A 23,329-nucleotide genomic window follows, 5' to 3' on the forward strand; every position below is an offset into this window, starting at 1 on the left:
TTTTGAGTGCTACACAGCAAGATTGTCACTTTTCATATTTTAGATTCTCATACTTTAATGTGCTATAAAACTATCAAAGCCCTAAGTTGTCATTCATAACATATTTCGGTATATTAAGTTTACCTTGCAGAAAACAGCCCAAGATTGTTTTTTTTTTCTTAAAAATATATATATGTACGTTGTATGTTTTTGACCCTAGTAGTTAAGACCTTACATAATCTGTGTCCATCTCTTTAGTGCCATTTTGAATATGGCTACTTGTCACTAGCGTACTGGTGACCTTGCACTCTACTGCTTTGTTCCCGCCTCTGATTTAAACGTGGAACAGGACAGACTACCCTGTTCTTCTAAATATACATCTTCCCAGGATGAGAATTTAATTTTATATAACATATATAGAAATATATGTATGTGTGTGTGTGTGTATGTGTGTGTGCATATCTTGTGACAAAGTGAAGTTTATCCTAGGAATGTGATGATTGTTCAGCATTTGAAAATTAACCAGGGGTGCCCGGCTGGCTCAGTCAGTAGAGCACATGAGTCATAATCCCAGGGTCATGAGTTCAAGCCCCAGGTCGGGGGTAGAGCCTATTTAAAAAATTAATCAGTATAATTTATCACACCAGCAATCTAAAGATGAAAAATCATTTGATCCTCGCAGAAGATGCAGAAATGACTTCATCAAAATTCAATATCCATTCATGATAAAAGCTCTTAGCAAAGTAGGAACAGAAGGAAACTTCCTCAACATGATGGAAGGCATCTGTCTCCACAAGAAGATAACTAACTTGTTAATGGTGGAAAACTGAATGCTTGTCTCTTAAGAACAAGACAAGTTTTCCCACTCTTGCCACTTTCATGAATATTGTACTCTATGTTCTAGTCAGTAAACTGAGGTGAGAAAAAGATATGAATTCATACCAGTAGGAGTGAGAGAAATAAAACAATCTCTATTTCCAGACCACATAATTATCTATTTAGAAAATATCAAAGAGTTTACAAAAAAACTACTGGAACTGTGGTAGGGTCCCCTCCCTGAGGAATAAAAAATACAAAAAACACCCAAAAAACCTCACGGCAACCTGGCTATACGCATACGTGACAACATCCCTCACGACCTTGTAACATGAGACCACTTAATCAGACCTCATGTTTGTGTGTTAACTGTATATGGGAGACAAATAAAAAATGTATAATAAACTACACCACATGGTGCTCGGGGCTCAGTTCTTCAGGTACAAACCCAGATGAGCCGTGCTGGCATGAGTAAAGTTGCTTCCTGGAAAGAAAAGCCTCCATGTCATGACTCTCTATGCGAGAATCCTGCTACAGAACTAGGGGTGCCTGGGTGGCTCAGTCAGTCAAGCATCTGACTCTTGGTTTTAGCTCAGATCACTGAGTCTCACAGTTCCTGGGTTCGAGTTCCATGTTGAGCTCCACAGTCTTATGGTTTGTGGATTCAAGTCCTGCATTCAAGCCCCACTGTCAGCACAGAGCCTGCTTGGGATTCTTTTTCTCCCTTTCTCTATGCCCCTCTGCTCTCTTTCTCTCAAAAATAAATAAACATAAAAAAAAACCCACAAAACCACTGAAACTAAAAAAATGAGTTTAGCACAGTTTCAGGATATAAAGCCAATACACAAAAACTAATAACATTTCTATATATTAAAAATTATTTATTTTGAATTTTAAAAACATAATTTATAATAGTACCAAAAACATGAAATAATTGGGTGTGTGTATAATAAAATGTGTGCAAATTCTGTACACTGAACACTAAAAAAACAGTGGTGAATGAAATATTTGAACAGATATATACATTATTCATGAATTATAAGAGTTATTATCTATGTCATTTATCTCTAAATTGCTCATTTGCTTCAACTCAGTCTAAATTAAAATTCAACAAAATATCGTTTTAAAAATCAATATTCTGATTTTAAAGTTTATGTGGAAAGGCAATGGAACTAGGATAGAATAGAATTTTTCAAATTTTTTGGAGTACTTGGACTACCTAATTGTAAGACTTATATAGCTATATTATTCAAAGCAGTGTGGCTAAAATTACAGATACAAAGATCAAAGAAATAGTAGAGAGTCCAGAAGTAGACCAAAGGCATATGATCAATGGAATTTTAACAAAGGAGTGAAGGCAATTCATGGTTGAAATGACCATCTTTTCAACAAATGATGCTAGAACAATTAGAAATTTGTATGCAAATAGCAAAACAAAATCTTTGATTCTTAAACTCAGAATGGGTCATATAACCTAAAAATAAAATCCAAAAATGTAAAAGTTTTAGAAAATAACATGGAAAAATCTCTGTGACTCTGCATAGGCAAAGGTTTCTTTAGTTATACTACCAGAACACAATCTACAAAAGAAAAAAAAAAAATAAGATATGTTGGAATTTATCAACATAGAGAATTTCAAAACTGCTGCTCTTTGAAAGACACTCTTAAGAAAATAAAACTACAAGCTATAGACTGAAAGGAAATATTTAATATCACATATCTGATAAGAAATCTGTATCCAGAATAAATGAAGACCGCCTAGAACTCAATGGGAAGAAAACAAACAATAATTGAAATATGTTTTTGAAAAAAAATACACTGATACCTTAATCAAAGAAGATATGCAGATGGCAAATAAGCACATGTAAAAAAATGCTAAACATCGTTAGTCACGAGGGAAATCTCAGTTGAGAGCATGATGAAATAACTACTATTAATATGGCAAGGATTTTAGTAACATAATAGTGTTTGTGAAGATGTGGAGCCACTGGGATGCTCACAATTTGCTGTTGAGAATGCAAAATGGTACATTAATTGTGGTAAACAGGTTGGTAATCCCTTAAAAATGTTAAAGGTTCAATTACTATCCCATTTCTGGGAATTCACCCACGTGAAACAAATACTTTTTTAATGTAAAAATTGTATGCAAATATTGTGTTAATTTTCTTCATAATTGACAAAAACTGAAAATAACTTGTCCATTAACAGGTCAATGGATGAACAAATCGTGGTGCGTCACCCTATGGAATACTACTTGGCAAAGAAAAGGAACAAACTACTGATACATGTACAAATGGACGAATCTCAGATGTGTTCTAGTAAGTGAAAGAAGGCAGCTCCCATAGGTTACATACTGCATGATTCCATGTGTATGACATCCTGGACAATATCAGGGTATAGACCCCAAAAATGGATCAATTATTGTCAGAGACTGGGGTAAGAGGGAAGAATGATGACAAAGGGGAACGGGGGAATTTTTTGTGTGTTAATGGATTTTTCTATGTTTTTGATTTTGGTTATTTAGTGTGACTATGCATTAGCAAAACTCAGAAAACTATATACTAAGAACTGTAATTTATACCTTAATGAAAGATATTTGCTATAAAGAGGATTTAGAAAGAAGCAATGAAAGTCATCTAGGATTAAGTTTTAGCCCAGATGATATAGATTGGAAATGTCACAGGGTTTTAAAAAAGGAGTGAATCACCATAAACTGGAAGATCAGGAAGTTCTGTTAGAGAGGGATATAGTATTTTATTCAGATTTTGTTGAAAGGAATGGAAAAAAGTCATGTTCAGAATGGTGAGGGGGAACTGTTTGAACAGAATTGTGGTCACTTTGTACCATAATGATTTATTTTGCAATTTTTTTTAATGAATTGGAAAAGGTAACCAAGTATAACAAAAGATTTAAAGTTCTGCTCTATTATGAACCAGTTATAAGATTTTGGATGTTACTCAAAAGTTTTGAAAATCTATTTTGATGTCCTTTAGAAGAGAAATAACAGGAATAATAATTTCCAAGATTCAACAGCTAACCAACATTTACTTAGCACCTAAATAATTCCAGAAGTGGCTCTGACCATTGCCAGGTGAGGGACCAGGTGCAAGTTACTTAATCTCTCTGAGCTTCTTTGCTCCTCTCTAAAAAGGGAATGGTGATGATACTTACATGCACGCATTGTTGAGATGACGTGGTCAGTAGTGCTCAGCTTGTCTGTACTTGTTTTAGATCAACTATATACTCAAGTGGTACAGCCCAAGCATGGAGAACACAGTATTCAAAGCCAAGAAAGAAAGAGAAATCTGATGCATTCAGGAAACTATAATAGTTGCATGTAGCTGATAATCAAGGTTTAAGGGAGAAAAGATGGGTAGTAGCTAAACCGTGAAGAACTATGTGTGTTTTGGCCAGAAGCCTTTATTTTTCTCTAATTATGAGAATTGGAATGGAGGAGTGTTGACTTATTTAAGAAATATTTGGGAGGCAGAGCATAGTGTTTAGTGACAAATTGGGATGGGAAATGAGGGACAAAAAGAAATCTAGGAGAACTCATCAATTTCTGGCATAAGTGACCTGGATGTTTTTTATGTTAGTACCTAGCTAGGAAATGAAGTACCAGAAAGAGTTGTGCATGTCTTTGTGTGTGTGAGTGTGTGTGTGTGTGTGTGTGTGTGTGTGTGCGCGCGCGCGCGCGCGCACGCGTGCGCGCACACGCACGCATGTGGCTGTGTATATTGGATTGGAAGGTGAGAATGGTTGAAGAGTTTGAGTTTAGAAATGTTGAGTTTGAGGAGGTAATGGGTAACAAGCAGAAGTTTTTAATAAGCAGCTATATATTTGGATCTGTAATTTAGAAGAGAGGTGTGGGCCTGAAGGAAATTTGTGAATTTAAGAACATAGGTGATGGTTGCAGGTATAGAAATGAAATGCATTGAATATGTAAAGTATACAGAGAAGAGACCCACATACATAACTCCAGAAAATACAAATATTTCATGTGTAGGATGAGGAATTGAGTTCGAGGTAGAGACTTGAGGCAGAGACTAGATGATTCTGGCAATAAAAATAGTAAAGGCTAGTTAACATTGACTTAATTATATAATAGACTCTGTGCCTAGTTATATACTATTATGATCTCACTTTATATGTGGGGAAATGGACGCTTAGTGAGAATAAATGATATCCCAAGGCACGCAGCTACAGGTGATGGATCAGGGTTTGAAGCTCAAGAAGTCTTGACTGCAGAGCTTGAGTTCTTACAAAGTAAACCCAACTTGGAGGGTTGTTAGAAAAGTCGTGGGAAGAGAGGAATGAAGAAAGGAGCGTTTAGCTGCACTAAAGCAAAGTTTGTACATTTTACATTGCATTTCATAACTAGGAAGAGAAGCCATGAATGATCTTGAAAAGAGACAGTCCACGCATATGGCAGGAGGTGAAACCAGATTACAGAACACTGAGCAAGTAGAGCAAGGACAACAGTAAATATAATCTTGTTGGTGGTGCCAAGATCACTTTTTCAGTAATCACAGCCCTTTGGGTTTATGGAATAACTTTTTTTTTTTTTTTTTCAACGTTTTTTATTTATTTTTGGGACAGAGAGAGACAGAGCATGAACGGGGGAGGGGCAGAGAGAGAGGGAGACACAGAATCGGAAACAGGCTCCAGGCTCGGAGCCATCAACCCAGAGCCTGACGCGGGGCTCGAACTCACGGACCGCAAGATCGTGACCTGGCTGAAGTCGGACGCTTAACCGACTGCGCCACCCAGGCGCCCCTGGAATAACTTTTAAGAAGACAAAGAACTGACTGGTTTGTAGAAAATGTACAGATTTTTAACAAGCACGTTTATGCCGCATGAAGGTGGTGAGGGAAGTGAAACCACTATGTTGACTAAGGAAGATCCCCTTTTTTAGCAACAATGCCCCCTACTGTCCATTCAAACCCAACTTTTTGGAACTGGTTCTTCTGTCCACCTGAATAAAAGAGTTAGGTTGGGCCTCATGAATCTTCTGCTCACACTCAGTTATTGAAAGGTTCTTTGTAACTTCTCCCCACAAAGGATTACCAATCTGATCATTAATTTGTTCAGTGTAGAGTAGTAATCAAAATCTCAAAACTTTGTTTGGCAGGCCAACTTTCCTATTCCATATCTTAGCTAGAACTTGCTTCAAGTGGATTGCATGCAGGAGTAGGGGCAGGGCTTCACTGAGTGCTGCTCCTTCCACTACCAGAACTTTTGTTCTTCCATACATTTTTGACCAGTGAAACTTGGGAAATTTTCAGCACTGGTGGAAAGATACATGGAACAGCAAAAAATGCTTTCATTCCAAAAGATGTTGTGAATGAACTAGATTTAGTGCTCCCTGGGTCTAGGAGCTGTTTGAAAAGTTGACTCATGCATTCATTGATAAGTTTTCTGGGTTCTCTTGAGACCCTCTTCCCCTCACTGGCAACTCTCTGATCTAATTGTCTAAACAGGTAAGTATATTAAGTTAATTGCCTGGGCAGTTATGACTTCTTAAGCTTTTGGTGACAGAAAATACAATTCTAGTTTTCAAGGGATCTTCCAAGGTCCCTTGCCTTTATACCTGTGGGAGAATAAAACTCATTCTGTTTCACTTTCTCCTGCATAGTGTACCATAGGAACCAGCTACTTTGGCCATATCTTCTTAGGCAATGCAATTGATTCCCAAACTGCTATTACCAGTGCTGTTTCCAGTGGCCTCTTTAGTCAGCTTCTCCCTCTTTACACTTTTCAGGCAAGAGACATAAATGAGTCCACTTCATCTCCCAAGTTTCCAGGACATGTATTAAACTTCCCAAGTGTCCATTGGATTCCCTAGGTTTGAGGTGAAGGGTAGAAACTCCCATCCCTGACCTCTTGGGAATAGTAGGACTCCTAGCATCCCAATGGCTTTCTGTAAAACTCCTCCTTAATCTCTAACTTCTCAACATTTTATACTTTCCATGTGGGAGACATGTTGAAAACTATGAATTAGTTTTGTTGTAAAATCTTGGGTAGTCTTGAGCGTCAGATTTTTAGGTCTTTGCCTAAATTGATTCTAAAATAATTTATTTAAATTGATTATGACTTGAAACCGAGAGGATTTTTGCTCTCATTTGCATGAAGTCCTCCCTAGAAAGAAAAGCATGCTGAAGAAAGAATTCAGAGTACTGACCCATGCCTGCAGATGCTGGTGTTGTATCGCTGAATGAATAAATTCAGTTGAGCATTAATTAAAATAGCAGTACAGTGAATTAGCACAGCTTTCTTGTGCAACATAATGATCGATAAAGGAAAGACACAGGTGCCTTGGAGAAAAATTTAACCCAAGTGCAAATCTTTTATTCATAAGTTTCAAATTAAATCTGCTTGACTTTTGAAAGCTCCATTCAAACATTAATAAATGTTTTCATATCAAAGGGGGAAAATGCCACACTTCTTTTGTAAACTAAAATGCATATGATTTTACATGTTCCCAGCTGAAAAACATGAGTCAAGCACAGTGTATAAATGAGAAAAATATTCAAATGAGTTTATTGTAAGCAGAAGCTGTGCTACAAGTTATGTCCACAATTGCAAGGTGTGGTTATGAACAGTAATCTTGTCACACATTTATGTTTGTCAAACAGAGATCTTGACTAAAGAATTCAATTTATGTTAGAGCGACAAATTCAAGTATTTTACTATCATAATCATTAAACAGGTGTCTGTAAAGACCTTTGCAGTTAAAGTAAGATAAACGTGGAGAAAAAATAAAAAATAAAAGAAGACCAGTCACTCTCGTTATGAACACTAGATGTTTACAGGGCTAACCTCAAGATGGTCCAGAGAGACTCAGGAAGGGCACCTTCCAGTGGTACATTCACACATGTTCTCATAGTTTACAGCATTCTATTTTACAGAAAGATAAAATGGAAACCAGACTCTTGGGCTCATGGTCCTTGGAGTGGTTGATTTTATTCTGTGAATGCAAAGGGCCCTAGTTAAGACCCTAGTCAAAATATATGCAGGGTATTCTGTGAGGACTTCTCACTAAAGAATAAACACAGAGCACTTAAGAAAACAAGAATAAAATTACCAAAGACAGCTCCAGCTTGGGAACCAATATAAATTCTGTTTCTCACTTTGGATTGTTTTAGAGATGTGCAGATTAATTTCTTGGACTCCTGGTGAGTCAGCAATATTTTCTTAAGTTAAGATCATGTTAGTATGATCCTGAGATGAAAGCAGAAAATAAAGTGAAATAAAATAAAGTCCTTCATGATTTACAGAGTCTTCCCATCTCCCCACTATCATGAGGGAAATGGTAGTGATATAAGAGTATTCATAATAGATCTGATTGTGAACTGACTCTGTGGTGGTTAAAATGTGAGTTTTGGGAGTCAAATGACCAGGGTTCTAATTGTGGATTTACAGTTAATGCATTTATTTACAGGCTAGAAATGAAGGAAGGTGGTGGAAGGTTAACTTTGCGTGGGGAATGCTTTATTTATTTACTTTAAAAAATTTTTTTAAGTTTATTTACTTGTTTTGAGAGAGACAGAGACAGTGCAAGTGGGGGAGGGGCAGAAAGAGAGGGAGAGAGGAAGAATCCTAAGCAGGGTCCTCACTGTCAGTGCAGAGACCAATGTGGGGCTCAAAGCCACAAACCCATGAGATCATGCCCTGAGCCGAAACCAAGAGTCGGATGCTTAACCGACTGAGCCACCTAGGCGCCCCAGGTAAACTGCATGGGGAATGCTTTAAAGAAACCCAAAGATGAGGGAGCATATGGTGTAGGTGAAATCTTAAGGTTGTTTCCTGACACATTTCCACTTGACTTCCATCATGTCAGATTACACATCCTAAAACATTACTTTGATCATTTAGTGTTCTGTTCAGGAAATTACACTTCACTGCTGTTACTCTAAACTGCCATCTCCCTCCCCATCAAAGTTCTCGTCTCTTCAATTCTACTTGAAGGACCTTCAGGATCACACATCAGTATATTTTTCCAGATCTTTTAACATTTTACATTCTGTAGTCCTTCTGTGTTCATTGAACTGGGTGCTTAACTTTTCCTTGGAAAATCTTAAACATTCTTCTTTTCAGTGTTCTCGTTTGTCCCATCTGTAACGTTGCCCTCACCCCCACACTCCACCTCCCTTCAGTACCAGCTCACACCCCCAAATATCACCTTCTCTACAAAGCTGTCTATGGCGATTTCGAGATGAAATGAACTCTTCTTTTTTTAAATGTTGGCAGTGCATCCTGGATACCTTTCCGTGTATTTACACATCTACCTCTAGTACGCTCCAAGTGGTGGACTTAGGAGTGTAAGCAGAGACCAATTTACTTCTTTTCTTGTCACTCTCTTTGCTGCATCGTCCCTCCCCTTCCCAGTCCAATACAGATCTTCCTCGACTACAGTGGCGTCCCCTCCCAATAAATACATTGTTAAGTTGAAAACCTTGTAAATAGAAAATACACAAAGTATACCTAACCAACCAATTACTTTCACACCATCATAAAGTCAAAAAATCTTAAGTCGGGGCGCCTGGGTGGCGCAGTCGGTTAAGCGTCCGACTTCAGCCAGGTCACGATCTCGCGGTCCGTGAGTTCGAGCCCCGCGTCAGGCTCTGGGCTGATGGCTCGGAGCCTGGAGCCTGTTTCCGATTCTGTGTCTCCCTCTCTCTCTGCCCCTCCCCCGTTCATGCTCTGTCTCTCTCTGTCCCAAAAATAAATAAAAAACGTTGAAAAAAAAAAATTTAAAAAAAAAAAAAATCTTAAGTCAAACCATTGTAAGTTGGGGACATCTGTCTTTGAACTGATCCATAGCTTTTTTGGCCATTTTCATATATAAACAAAGTTTCGTTTCTGGATATTTTTAAAAGTCCAGTCAAGCCTGCATTAAAACTTCAGTCTCTCTGCTCTTTGCAGTGCAGTTCTAAGCAGCTTCAGCAAGGTTTAGATTTAAGCGTTCCAAAGAGACTGTCTGACATGAAATCCCTTTGCCTTACCAAGGATGCTAGTCAAATTTTGCAGAAAAACATTCTATATGTTCTGACCCAGTAACAGAATAGGATGGGTCTTTGAAATTCTATAGCTCAGAAAATTAAAGCCTGATGTTAGTATCCCTCCTGACAAGCACACAAATTTCTCAATGGAATACCTTTCTGGCTTTATATTTTGAGTTTGGGTTGGGGAAACATAATAAGTAGTATTGGAGGGAAAACTAATATGGCACCCATTTCCCAGCTCCTCCCTTGGGACAGAAAGAAAAGAGTGGAATCAATCAATATAATACACCACATTAACAGAAGGAAGGGGAAAAACCCCTGTATGATCTTCTCATTTGATGCAGAAAATCATTTGGTGAAAGTCAACACCCTTTATAAAAACTCAACAAACTAGGAATAGAAGGAACACCATGTGTGAAAACCCACAGCTAACATCATAATCAATGGTGAAAGACTGAAAGCCCTTCCTCCAAGATTGGGGAAAAAAGGATGTTTGCTGTTGCCACTTCTCTTCAACAGAGTACTGGACATCCTAGAAGGAGCAGTTAGGCAAAACAAAGAAAAAAATGAATCCAAATTGGAATGGAAGCAGTAATATTATTTCTGTTTGCAGCAATATGATCTTGTATGTTGAAATCCCTAGAGATTCCACATATACAAAAAAACCCACAACCTGTTAGAACTAATAAAAGAACTTAGCAAACTTGTAGGATAAGAAACCAATACACAACATCAGTTGCATTTCTTTATACTGCGTACCGTACTATTCAAGAATAGTGCATAATCTGAAAAGGAAATTAAAAATAAACTATCATTTTCAAAGCATCAAAAAGAATAAAATACTTAGGAATACACTTAACCAGCAAGGCAAAAGATACATATACTTAAAACTGCAAAACATTGCTTAAACAAATTTTAAGAAGACACAAATAAATGGAAAAACATCCTGTGCTGATGGATTGGAATATTTAATTGTTAAGATGTCTATACCACCCAAAGCAATCTGCAGATTTAATGTAATACTTATCAAAATTCCATTAACATTTTTTTTGTAAATGGTATTACAAAATCTACCCTAAAATTCATAATGGAATCTCAAGGGACGCCAGAGGGCCAAAACGATCTTGAAAAAATGCAGAGTTGATGGTCTTACACTTCTTAACTCAAAAGTTATTGCCAAGCTAAAGTAATCAAAATAGGGTGGTTAGTGGTAAAAACCATACATATAGATCAATGGAATAGAATAGAAAACCCCAAAATAAGCCCTCACATATATGGTCAAATGATCTTCAACAAACATGAAAAAACTATTAAATGGGAACAGAACAGTCCCTTCAACAGAGGGAAAACTGGGTATCCATATGCAAAAGAATGAAGTTGCACCCTTACCAAACCAAACACTATATACAAAAATTAACTGAAAATGGATGAAAGATCTGAACATAAAAGAGAAACCTACCAAACTCTTAGAAGGAAACATAGGGAAAAAGTTTCATGACATAATTTTGCCAATGATTTATTGGATATAACGCCAAAAGCACAAGCAACAAAAGTAAAAATAGATACATTGACTTACATCAATGTTAAAAACTTGTGTACATCAAAATACAAAATCAATAGAGTGAACAGATAGCTTCTAGAATAGGAGATACTTACAAATTGTATATCTGATAAGGGGTTAATATCCAGAACATATAATGAACTCCTACTGTTCAGCAACAAAAACAAGCAACCCAATTAAAAATTTACAAAGGGGGCACCTGGGTGACTCAGTTGGTTAAGCGTCTGACCTTGGCTCAGGTCAGTCTTGCGTGGTCTGTGAGTTCAAGCCCGTGTTGGGCTCTGTGCTGACAAATCAGAGCCTGGAGCCTGCTTTGGATTCTGTGTCTCCCTTTCTCTCTGCCCCTCCCCCTCTCCCTCCCTCCCTCCCTCTCTCTCTCTCTCTCTCAAAAATAAACAATAAAATTTTTAAAAAATGTACAAAGGACTTGAATATACATTTTTCCAAAGAAGATATGCAAATAGCCAAGAAAGACATGACAGGATAATCAACGTCACCAATCTTACAGGAACATAAATCAAACCATAATGAGATACTACCTCACATCCATTAGGATGGCTACTCTAAAAAAACAAACAAACAAATTAAAAAACCCCAGAAAATAGCAAGTGTTGGCAAGGAGAAATTGATACTCTTGTGCACTTTTGGGGAGGATGTAAAATGATATAGCCACTGTGGAAAATAGGATAGGGATTTTTCACAAAGCTGGGCAAAAAATTACCATGTAATCCATCAATTTCACTTGTGGGTATATACTCAAAAGAATTGAAAGCCAGGTCTCAGAGATATTTGTCCATTCATGTTTATAGCAGTGTTACTTACAACAGCCAGAAGGCAGAAGCAACCCGCGTCCATCTGATGAGTGGATAAACACAATGTGCTATCAAAGATGAAATTATTCTGACACTTGTTCAAACAGTAATGGAAACTCCATTCAAGACTATTGCAACAGGGGCATTTCAATAGGGAAAGAAATCAGGAATAAAAGGACAAGTGGGAATTTATAGTCAATGAGCAGAGTGAGGTAGTTAGTGAATTTTTAAAGAGGAGGCATTAAGGGAGGGTATTCCTGCTGAACCAACTTAGACTCAGCAGGGTTCATGCTGAAAGCAGGCCAAGGGATTAAATATCAGAGGGGGATGAGGAACTTAATCAGATATCAAGAGTGACCAGATATCAAGAGTTGAGTATTGTCTTCATACTGACTTAGCAGGATTCTTGCTAAGACTGAGCTATGCAGCCTCAGCAAGGACAGAGGCCGAGGTTGAGGCCTATTTGAGAAGAGGGCTCAGAGGAGTCTAATTAAAGTTTGGTCAAGGAAAGAGCCTGTCAGTGGTGTTGTGGAAATTAATAAAGAGAGACCTCACTAAAGTAGAGTTGGAAGGCTAGAAGGAGGAGCCATACCATTTGACATCGGTTATGGAAAGAATTGTCAGTTACAGACCTCAACAGGGAAAAGATGTACGTTGCATTTCCTATAAGAAGTCGACTCCCCCTGCAGCTCAGCCAATGAGAAACTGTCATCACCTGAACTCCAGTGGACTTCCATTCAAAACGATTCCTGCCAACCTCCAACTATTTCTTTGTAAAATAATGTTTCTCTCCTTTGTTTGACTTGACTATGGTTTTGCCATATCATGCTTGCACCAAATTGCAGTTCTCTACTATCCCCCCCCCCCCAAAAAAAAAACAACCATTTTTTTTCTGGTAAAATAACTGACAATTTTATATTTAAGGTTAACAGTAAATACATACAAGGGAATATTATTCAGCCTTAAAAAGGAAGGGAATTCTGATACATGCCTTCAGGACGTTATGGTAAGTCAAATTTAAGTCAGCCATAGAAAGACAAATACTGTGTGATTCCACTTACATGTACCTAGAGCAGTCAAATGAAAAGAGACAGAAGGTAGGGTGGTGGTTGCCAGTGTCTGGGGAGAAGGGGAAGTGAGGAATTATTCAAAGGGTATAAATCTTCAATTTTATAAGATGAAAGAGTTCTCTGAATTGGTTGCACAGCATTGTGCATGTACTTAACACTAATAAACAGTACACCTACAAAGATTAAGATGGTAAATTTTATGTTGTATTTAATCACAGTTGCAAATAAATATAGATATTCTTTAAGAGTGTACGTGCTTCTCGTTGCTGTCCATCATCACTTAGATTTTAGGAAAGTTTGAGCCTTAGAACAATTATTTTGAAAGTCATCACACGTGACCTACATTGAAACTTATTGCATTGGAATGTATTCACCTATAACTGAATCTTCTCAATCCTGGTTGCTTTTTTGAAAAATCAGAATCTGCTGGAATACTTTAATCAAGTGTTTCATGGATGGAATCCATGAAACTTCAGATTTTGACACTTTTATTGAATTACGGTTCTTGACAACAAAGCTTGCAAATGAGAAGTCAATGACACTTAATTACAACAAAATCAAAGTAGGAATTTAACAGATTGAAGAATGAGTGCTCAAATATGTATAAGACATAATTTTGAAATTCCCTATTTGTGCTTTGGAACATCTTGATTGGTAAAAAAAATTCATTGGAGTTGTTACTGGTTGAATTCATATTTAATAACAGAGTGAAACAAAATTGATGAGGCCTAATTTTACAGCATGTGATTTCGAAACATTAAAAAATTTGAATGGAGAAGTTATTTGATGAGTTTTACCCTGCCAAAATATTTGTTGAAGAAATATACTCTGAATGGAGAAAGAAATAATACCTGTGAGAACATTTGAGTTCTAATTTGTACAGGTTAGCATAGAAAAATGACTGAAAATATTGTTCATTTTGCAGAATTTTCTGAGTTTCCCTGTTATCTCAGCACCTACAGAAGGAATAGTCTCTCAAATACAAAAATCAGGGTCTGCATAGAAGAGTGGAAGATGTCAACAGTTTCAACTTTATAAACCACAAAATGTAACTTTGAGACAAGTTTCAGGCACATCGTCTCCAATAGTTACTGTTACTGGACTTCAATTTTTAATATTCTTAGGGTGTTAAATGGTTTCATGGTGGGAAAATGTACATTCTTGGAGCTTTATTTCTATTTTTATATTGTTAAGTCATATTTTTTGAATTAAATTCTCTGATTCTTTACTGCTGATATGTAATTGAAAAAAATTGGGGCCAGAGATAATATTCTTAGATTGCAGATATTTTTCCACAGGAAAACATAAGTGTTATTTCATATTTTGTTGTTGTGAAGTCACAATTTGGGCAAGAAGCTACCAAAACAAGCCTGAGGAGATCACCTGGGTGCCACACCTATTCCTCTCTACCCCCATTTTGTGACTGCAGTCTGATGTCTCCTTGGTGATCAGTGACTTCTGCCAAGATGGTGATTCCTTTCCTTCACTGCTGGTCCTTGGACAGAGGGTTCCGTCGTGTAGCCAATGGTTGTAGCCAATGGTTCTGTAGTAGCCAATGGTTCTGTAGTACCTTTGCTGTGTCTCCTGGAGAAAGTGTGCTCTCTTTGGGGAACAAGGTCTCATGATGTCCCGCCTGCTGTAGGTGGGCTCTCCTTATTGCCAGCTGGGCAGCAAGTGATCCATCTCCAGAACCCCTCACGGTACCTGCTTTCTCCGACCAATTTCAGTATCGTTTATTGGTGGTTGGCATCACTGGATGTAGATGCTAGGATGGAGTTTAGCCTGCTTGATGTTTATTAGGAATTAGCTCCTTTGGAAGAGAGAAGAGGAAAGCAAGATTGGGTCCAAGGAGACACCTAATCATGTCAAAGGCCTGGCAAAGTCTCTCCCAACTCGACAAGGAGCTCTGGAACAAACACAGACCATCAGAGTCGCCCAAAGTTGAGCCAAAATGATTGGGCCTTAATACCCAAGAACTGATCGGTGATCAGATGTGGATGACCCTAAGGAGAGTTTGCTGTGGCTCTCTGCAGCTGTAGCAAACCTTGAGGGACTTATTGCTAGAGCAATTAAGAAGAATCTAGGTGGTTGGTCTATGTGTCTACACTCCAAATTTCTCCTCTTGAGTGTTTCAGGTTTTTGTATTTTGCTCTGTGATTTTTGATATTTCATTTATTGGTTCTTTTAAGGTCTGTAATAAAGCTTTCTGTACAAGTCGGGGTGGTCCCTCCACTGAAATGAGCCGCTGAAAGACATTCTCCCCACTGTCTCTGCTCCCTGGACTCTCAGAGCCAGGACTTTGTGCACTCACTTCTATTGTTGTGTCTGTCTTGTCCATTTCTTAAAACTGTTGACCATTACCTTTTTCTGATTAAAAAAAAAAAAACGAAAAACCAAACAAACAAGCAATTGTTACACTTCTTTCCATCCGTATCCAGTTAGATTCCCTGTGGCAGAGCATGGGAAAACGGCAAGGATTCTTCTGAAATTCATTTTAGCTCTCTGACCCTCAGTTTCTTCTGAGATTTTGCGCCATGAGGAAATCATTCTCTATCCTGATAATCCTGATTATTGTAGAAGTCCCTACACAGAACTGCCTACACAAGAAAAAATGACTTGATAGAAAACGATAATGCATCATTGTTAGAGGAAGAAAGTTTCCAGAATCTGACTTGAGTTTGAATCTCAGCTGTGTCATTGACCAGGCTTAAATGCTGGCTGAATGACTTAATTGAAATAGGACTCCATTAATTTTGCTTAAAAAGTGTTTTTTTAAATTTTTTTATTAAAACTTTTTTTTTTAATGCTTATTTGTTTTTAAGAGAAAGAGAGACAGAACATAAGTGAGGGAAAGGCAGAGAGAGAGGGATACACAGAATCCAGAGCAGGGTTCACGCTCTGGGCTGTCTTCACAGAGCCCAATGCAGGGCTCCAAGTCACAAGCTATGCGATCATGACCTGAGCTGAAATTGGATGCTTAACTGACTGTGCCACCCAGGTGCCCTCTTAAAAAGTGTTTTTAAATTACTTTGAAATTTAGTTGTGTTGCTTAGCAATGATTATATATAGTACTCATTTGGTGGGGCTCTAACTTGAACTCAGGGCTGTCTGATTCTTAGAACTCTTTTCTTTTCCTGCATATAAAAACATTATAATGCAATTTCCAGATTGTATTCCAAAAGAAAATGTTATTTGTGGTCACAGAAATTTGAATTAAATGTAATTTTCACATGACACAAAATATTATCCCGGTAAAATTTTTCCAACCATTTAAGTGTTAGCAAATGTAGGTCAACAAGAAATTTTGCTACATTGTAGCTGATTGGAACTGAAGGATGAGTTGAAAGAGGGATAATAAATGTTGTGGGGGGAGTGGGAGGGACATAGAGAGATACAGAGATAGAGATAGAGAGTGATGTCAGAGATAGGCAAAGGCACATATGCACAAAGAAAGAGAAAGCGGGAGAGAGAAGACTTTGGACGTTTGCTTTTCAACTTGTGGAATAGTAGTCCAAACTAATCAGATTTAAAAACAAGATAAGGTAACTCTAGCTGACACCTTTGGATATGTATAGGTGCAAAAAGAATTGATCCCTTTATTCTGTCACTAACTAGAGTTAGTCTGTATGAGGCATCACCAAACTACAATGAACCAAATCCAGTCTGCCCCCTATTTTTGTATGGCCTGAAAGCTAAGATTATTTTTACATTTTTAAATTGCTAAACAAATTAAAAAAAAAATTGTGGTAGAGGCTAAAGTCTGGGGTTGTGATGCCTCCCGCTTTGGTCTTCTTCAATATTACTTTGTCTATTTGGGGTCTTTTGTGGTTCCATACAAATTTTAGGATTGCTTGTTCTAACTTCGAGAAGAATGCTCGTGCAATTTTGATTGGGATTGCATTGAATGTGTAGATAGCTTTGGGTAGTATTGACATTTTAACAATATTTTTCCAATCCATGAGCACAGAATGTTTTTCCATTTCTTTGTATCTTCTTCAATTTCCTTCATAAGCTTTCTATAGTTTTCAGCATACAGATCTTTTACATCTTTCGTTAGGTTTATTCCTAGGTATTTTATGATTCTTGGTGCAATGGTGAATGAGATCCGTTTCTTTATTTCTCTTTCTGTTTCATTATTAGTGTATAAGAATGCAACTGATTTCTGTACATTAATTTTGTATCCTGAGACTTTGCTGAATTCATGTATCAGTTCTAGCAGACTTTTGGTGGAGTCTATCAGGTTTTTCATGTATAATATCATGTCATCTGCAAAAAGTGAAAGCTTGACTTCATCTTTGCCAATTTTGATGCCTTTGATTTCTTTTTGTTGTCTGATTGCTGAAACTGTAATCACCAAGACAGCATGGTATTGGCACAAAAAGAGACACATAGACCAATGGAATAGAATAGAGATTCCAGAATTGGACCCACAAAAGGATGGCCAACTAATCTTTCACAAAGCAGGAAAGAATATCCAATGGAAAAAAGACAGTCTCTTTAACAAATGGTGCTGGGAGAACTGGACAGCAACATGCAGAAGAATGAAACTAGACCACTTTCTTACACCATTCACAAAAATAAACTCAAAATGGATAAAGGCCTTAATGTGAGACAGGAAATCATCAAAACCCTAGAGGAGAAAGCAGGAAAAAACCTCTCTGACCTCAGCCGCAGCAATTTCTTACTTGACACATCTCCAAAGGCAAGGGAATTAAAAGCAAAAATGAACTATTGGGACCTCATGAAGATAAAAAGCGTCTGCACTGCGAAGGAAACAATCAACAAAACTAAAAGGCAACCGATGGAATGGGAAAATATATTTGCAAATGACATATCAGACAAAGGGCAGGTATCCAAAATCTATAAAGAGCTCACCAAACTCCACACCTGAAAAACAAATAATCCAGTGAAGAAATGGGCAGAAAACATGAATAGACACTTCTCTAAAGACATCTAGATGGCTAACAGGCACATGAAAAGATGCTCAACGTCACTCCTCATCAGGGAAATACAAATCAAAACCACACTCAGATATCACCTCATGCCAGTCAGAGTGGCTAAAATGAACAAATCAGGAGACTATAGATGCTGGAGAGGATGTGGAGAAACGGGAACCCTCTTGCACTGGTGGTGGGAATGCAAATTGGAAAACAGTGTGGAGGTTCCTCAAAAAAATAAAAATAGATCTACCCTATGACCCAGCAATAGCATTGCTAGGAATTTACCCAAGGGTTACAGAATGCTGATGCATAGGGGCACTTGTACCCCAATGTTTATAGCAGCACTTTCAGCAATAGCCAAATTATGGAAAGAGCCTAAATGTCCATCAACTGACGAATGGATAAAGAAATTGTTGTTTATATACACAATGGAATACTACTTGGCAATGAGAAAAAATGAAATATGGCCTTTTGTAGCAACGTGGATGGAACTGGAGAGTATGATGCTAAGTGAAATAAGTCATGCAAAGAAAGACAGATACCATATGTTTTCACTCTTATGTGGATCTTGAGAAACTTTACAGAAGACCATGGGGGAGGGGAAGGAAAAAAAAAGAGGTTAGAGAGGGAGGGAGCCAACCCCTAAGAGACTCTTAAAAACTGAGAATAAACTGAGGGTTGATGCGGCAGGGGGAGGCCGAGGAAAGTGGGTGATGGACATTGTGGGGGGGCACCTGTTGGGATGAGCACTGGGTGTTGTATGGAAACCAATTTGACAATAAATTTCATATTAAAAAAATGTGGCATATGAAGACCAAATGAAATTCAAAATTCCATCATAATACATAAACTATATTGAAACACAAAATATACCAGTTTCAGTACATACTGTATTTATCTGCTTCCATGCTACAAGACGGAGTTAAGCAACTGTGACAGATAGTATGGTCTGCAAAGTCTGTGATAATTTACAGTCTGGTCCTGGTGTTTGATGTCTCCCAGTTGACAGCCATACTCTTGAGGGATCCAAATTCTGGTTTATAATTCCTACAAATTTTGGATACATGTGACCCATTTCTCGTGTTCGAGGAGAGACTTTGATGAAAGATGCTAACAACTCCTCTCTGAGAGGTGATGTCAATAAAGTTTTAGAGTCAGCAGGCGTAGGAACACTCACTGCCTGCCAAATTAGTAAATATCCAAACAGGTTACACTGTGTGTCTTGCTTTGGGCCTGGAACATCCTGGCAATTATCACATAGCTTCATGAATCACTCTCATTCTCTGTCATATGCTTCTAGCTTTTTTTGTTGTTGTTGTTCTTTTGTTTTGTTTTCTTTTCTTTCCTTTTTTTTTTTTTTTTTTTTTTAAATTTTTTTTTCAACGTTTTTTATTTATTTTTGGGACAGAGAGAGACAGAGCATGAACAGGGGAGGGGCAGAGAGAGAGGGAGACACAGAATCGGAAACAGGCTCCAGGCTCCGAGCCATCAGCCCAGAGCCTGACGCGGGGCTCGAACTCACAGACCGCGAGATCGTGACCTGGCTGAAGTCGGACGCTTAACCGACTGCGCCACCCAGGCGCCCCTTTCCTTTTTTTTTTAAGTATGCTTCATGCCCAGCTGAAAGCCCAATGCAGGGTTTGAACTCACAACCCTGAGATCACGACCTGAGCTGAGATCAAGAGTCAGATGCTTAATTAACTGAGTCACCAAGGTGTCCCTCTAGCTTTCTTTTTAATTGTATTTTTGCTGTTCTCTAAATATTTCTGTGGATTCATCTTCTTATCTTACTATTTCTAATGTCTTGCTGAGCTTAACCTGCATGTTAACATTTAATTAAGCGGCAGCGTGGGTCAAACCACAATTTGAAAAAAATTCTATCTCGGAGTTTTTCCAGGTTGCTGTGGGGTCTTCATTCAACCCATTCCCTATCCCAAATTATGTTTTCTTTTTCCTTGTTTCTCTCTAAGGATCTGTCCTCTTTACTGATTTCAGCATTCAGTTATCTTCTGTGTTGTTGTTTTTTTTTCCTTTCATTGGTCTTCTTAGTTCCTTCTTCAAGTATGTCCCTCCTTATTCTTTACAGAAACAAAGTATAACAGTAGAAAATGAAAATTTTTGACTGATTTCTTTTGAAACAGCTTTATTAAGGTGTAATTGATATACAAAGAACTGCATATATTTAATGTGTACAAATTGATGAGTTTGGACATATGCAAACACCTCTGATACCTTAACCAGAATAAAGAAAAAAGAGACATATCCAACACCTTTCAGAATGTTGTATCCCTTTGGTTTTTGTTTTCATTGCTTGGTTTTTTGTTTTTGATTTTGTTTTTTTTTTTATGAGTTGTTGCTCAGTGGGTACTAAGTTTCAGTAATGCTAGGTGAATTAGTCCTGCAGATTTGTTGTTGTGCAGCCTAGTGTCTATAGTTAACAATATGGGATCATGTACTTCAAAATTAGTTAAGAGAGTAGATTTCATGTAATGTGTTCTTATCACATATACGCACAGAACCATACACACACATAAATTCCTGTGATTTCTTAGATTTACACTTAGTAAGGTGAAAGGAAGGAAGCTTAGAATAATCTAATTTTCTGTTGGCAATGATTGGGATGTGTATCTCACCCTCGTGGTTATTGGAACTTACATGCAAGTGTCTATATTTTCGCGTGTATCAGCTCACGTGTATCAGCTTCTCATCTGCAGAGGGTTGTATAATGCATCCTTGTAAGGGCGGTACCTTCATAGCTCATAGTCACAGGGAGCCTTAGTAAATATTATGAAATATCAAATTAGAAAAATCATGGAAAATAATTTTCCTCTAACTAAATCCCAGCTGTGTTTTGTCCTGTGCTACATTTTTTTTTTTGTGGACCTGACTAGATAAATGTATGACTTCACAAGTTTTCTTGAAGTGTGTGAGAAGGACAGGGCTCATCGAGGTGACAGGATCCTGTAACACTTTGACATCAGTTGCTTTGACTACTTTGGGCTGAGTCGATTTTTTATATCCTGATATTAGTTGACATCATGTGTGAAAATATCATGTAGGGAAATAGTCCACAAGCTGACGTAGTCCTGACCCAGAAACTTCTCTGGGAGCAAGAGTTCCACTTGAATCCATCTTCTGCAATTTTTTTCAACTTGCAGAGTAAACGTGTTGACATATATATGCTTGTTCACCCAGACAACATTTATTGAGCACCAGCGATAAGGTCTCAGATATAAAGATGAATTAAGACATCTTTAACCCCCTCAAGGTGTTCAGAGCCTAGTATAGAGACAAACTCATAAATCATACTACAAGGAGATATAACACACTGTGACAGAAGTATGTACATGGGAAGAAAGAAAGATTTGTCAGAGAAGGGAGTATTTGTGCTAAGAACCCAGGGGTATGTAGGAATAACCAGGACAACAAGGACATCTAATTCCAGACAGAGTTGGGTGGGTGATAACTGGTTTCTAAAGATCTCTCCTGAGACCATGAGCCATACCTCATGGTATTCCTGCTTTTATGTGGTCCTCAGTCCTTAACTGGGCTGGCCCTTTGCCTCTCACTATGGCAGAGTTGATGCTGTGTAACCTCTGAGGCTAGACCTTAAGAAACGTTACACTTCCACCTAGGCCCCTTGGAACTCTTGCTTTTAGGATGTTTCTTCTTATAAGCCACTGCAGAAGAGCCACTGCTTGAAGCCCGTAGGGTGTGAGAAGTCTGAGCCTTGGCAAGAGACTCTGAGGATGGGACGTCACACTGAGAACGAGAGTCCAGGGAGCTTTGTGTTTAGGCACCAGACATGTACATGAAGAGACTTAGAAGTATGACTTCTAGTCCCAGACACCTTAGCTGAAGCCGCATGGAGCCAGGCCCTTTATAAACTCCCGATTCTCAATAATATGAGCAAAATGAAAGACTGTTTTAAGCCACTAAGTTTTGGAGTAGTTTGTTACACAGCAATAAATAACTGAAATAGAGAGTATATGTGCATAATGCAGAGGTAAGTATGAAAAAATGCATTCTAACCTGAATAACAAGTAGCTTAATGTGACTAGAGAAAGAATTCTCAGGAACTATATTAGTTAGAACACCTGCAGGTTTAAGTGTGGGAACACGAGCTGAGTCTGAGTCCAGAAGTGGAGCTGATTTCAAGCGTGAAAGGGACAAACGAGTCCATTGAAGGAAGTCCTTAGTCCCTGTCTTGTCTCCCTCCTACTCCCATTTCTTCTCTCTCTCTCTCCAACACTGTACTTGTCACTCTTTCCTACATCGTGGAGAAGATGACAATGAACACCTTCAATTCACCTTACTGTAGCTTTGTGATCCTTTTACATCCAGCTCCAAACTGAGTACTCCAAGAGAAAGATTCATTGGCTCCACATTATTCATTTGTCCATTCCTGGATCAAACACTGTGGCTAGTAAAATGGGCTGTTATGATTCATTAAGTCCAGGTCAGCTTTTCTGCTCGGGGGGTAGGGGGGGTAATGGGTGGCAGTTGTACTCAAATCAAATCAATAAAGTTAGAAAGAAGCAATTTCCCCAAGGAACAGGGAGTGTTAGACAAAAGTTGTTTACTACAGAAAGAATAGCAGTACGTGAACGTATCTCAGCAGGTGTTTGCCATGGCAAGTTTTAGATTTCAAGTGCAGGTATAGGCAGAATTTTTACCAAAATATAGCTACTGTAGATATGACTGATTAGATGTGTTCTCGTGGCTATATTGTTTGCCAAAGCTGAGTGCATTTCTTTATCTCTGTATTTAGCCTTATTTTGTTTTTACCAAAAAATATGAGTATTTAGGGAAAATATTGATAGAAAAATCGAGTGTTTCTTCCAGTTGTACAGATGGGTTTGTGTCATGTAGTGCCTATCTTATTCATCTATGACATACTGTTTCAAGATACTTAGTAAAGGACATTAGTCTATATGACATCAATTTTTTCCTTCCTTCATTCACTAAATGTTTAGTGAGATGATTCTTTCTTAGATTAGACTGATGGATGGATGGATGGGAAGATGGAAGGATGGATGGATAGATAGAAAGAATTAACCTGTAGTTTTCTGGTGACCAAAAAACATGGGATGCATATATAAAGATGCCCAGTTATTCCAGTTTTGATTTTCTACAAAAGAAAACA

General features: G+C 37.9%; 1 long non-coding RNA gene across 2 annotated transcripts in view; it reads left to right on the plus strand.

Annotated features, from left to right (window-relative positions):
- The first annotated feature begins 3,007 nt into the window (after nt 1–3,007).
- LOC144616053 (uncharacterized) overlaps nt 3,008–23,329 on the plus strand; it is a 323,120-nt gene continuing 302,798 nt past the window's right edge. For both annotated transcript variants that reach the window (XR_013554933.2, XR_014137527.1), the window contains exon 1: nt 3,008–3,113. This is a non-coding gene — a long non-coding RNA (uncharacterized LOC144616053). The remainder of the gene's footprint in view (nt 3,114–23,329) is intronic.

Source organism: Panthera onca, chromosome B1, assembly GCF_046562875.1.
Source record: "Panthera onca isolate mPanOnc1 chromosome B1, mPanOnc1 haplotype 2, whole genome shotgun sequence".
Taxonomy (NCBI): domain Eukaryota; kingdom Metazoa; phylum Chordata; class Mammalia; order Carnivora; family Felidae; genus Panthera; species Panthera onca.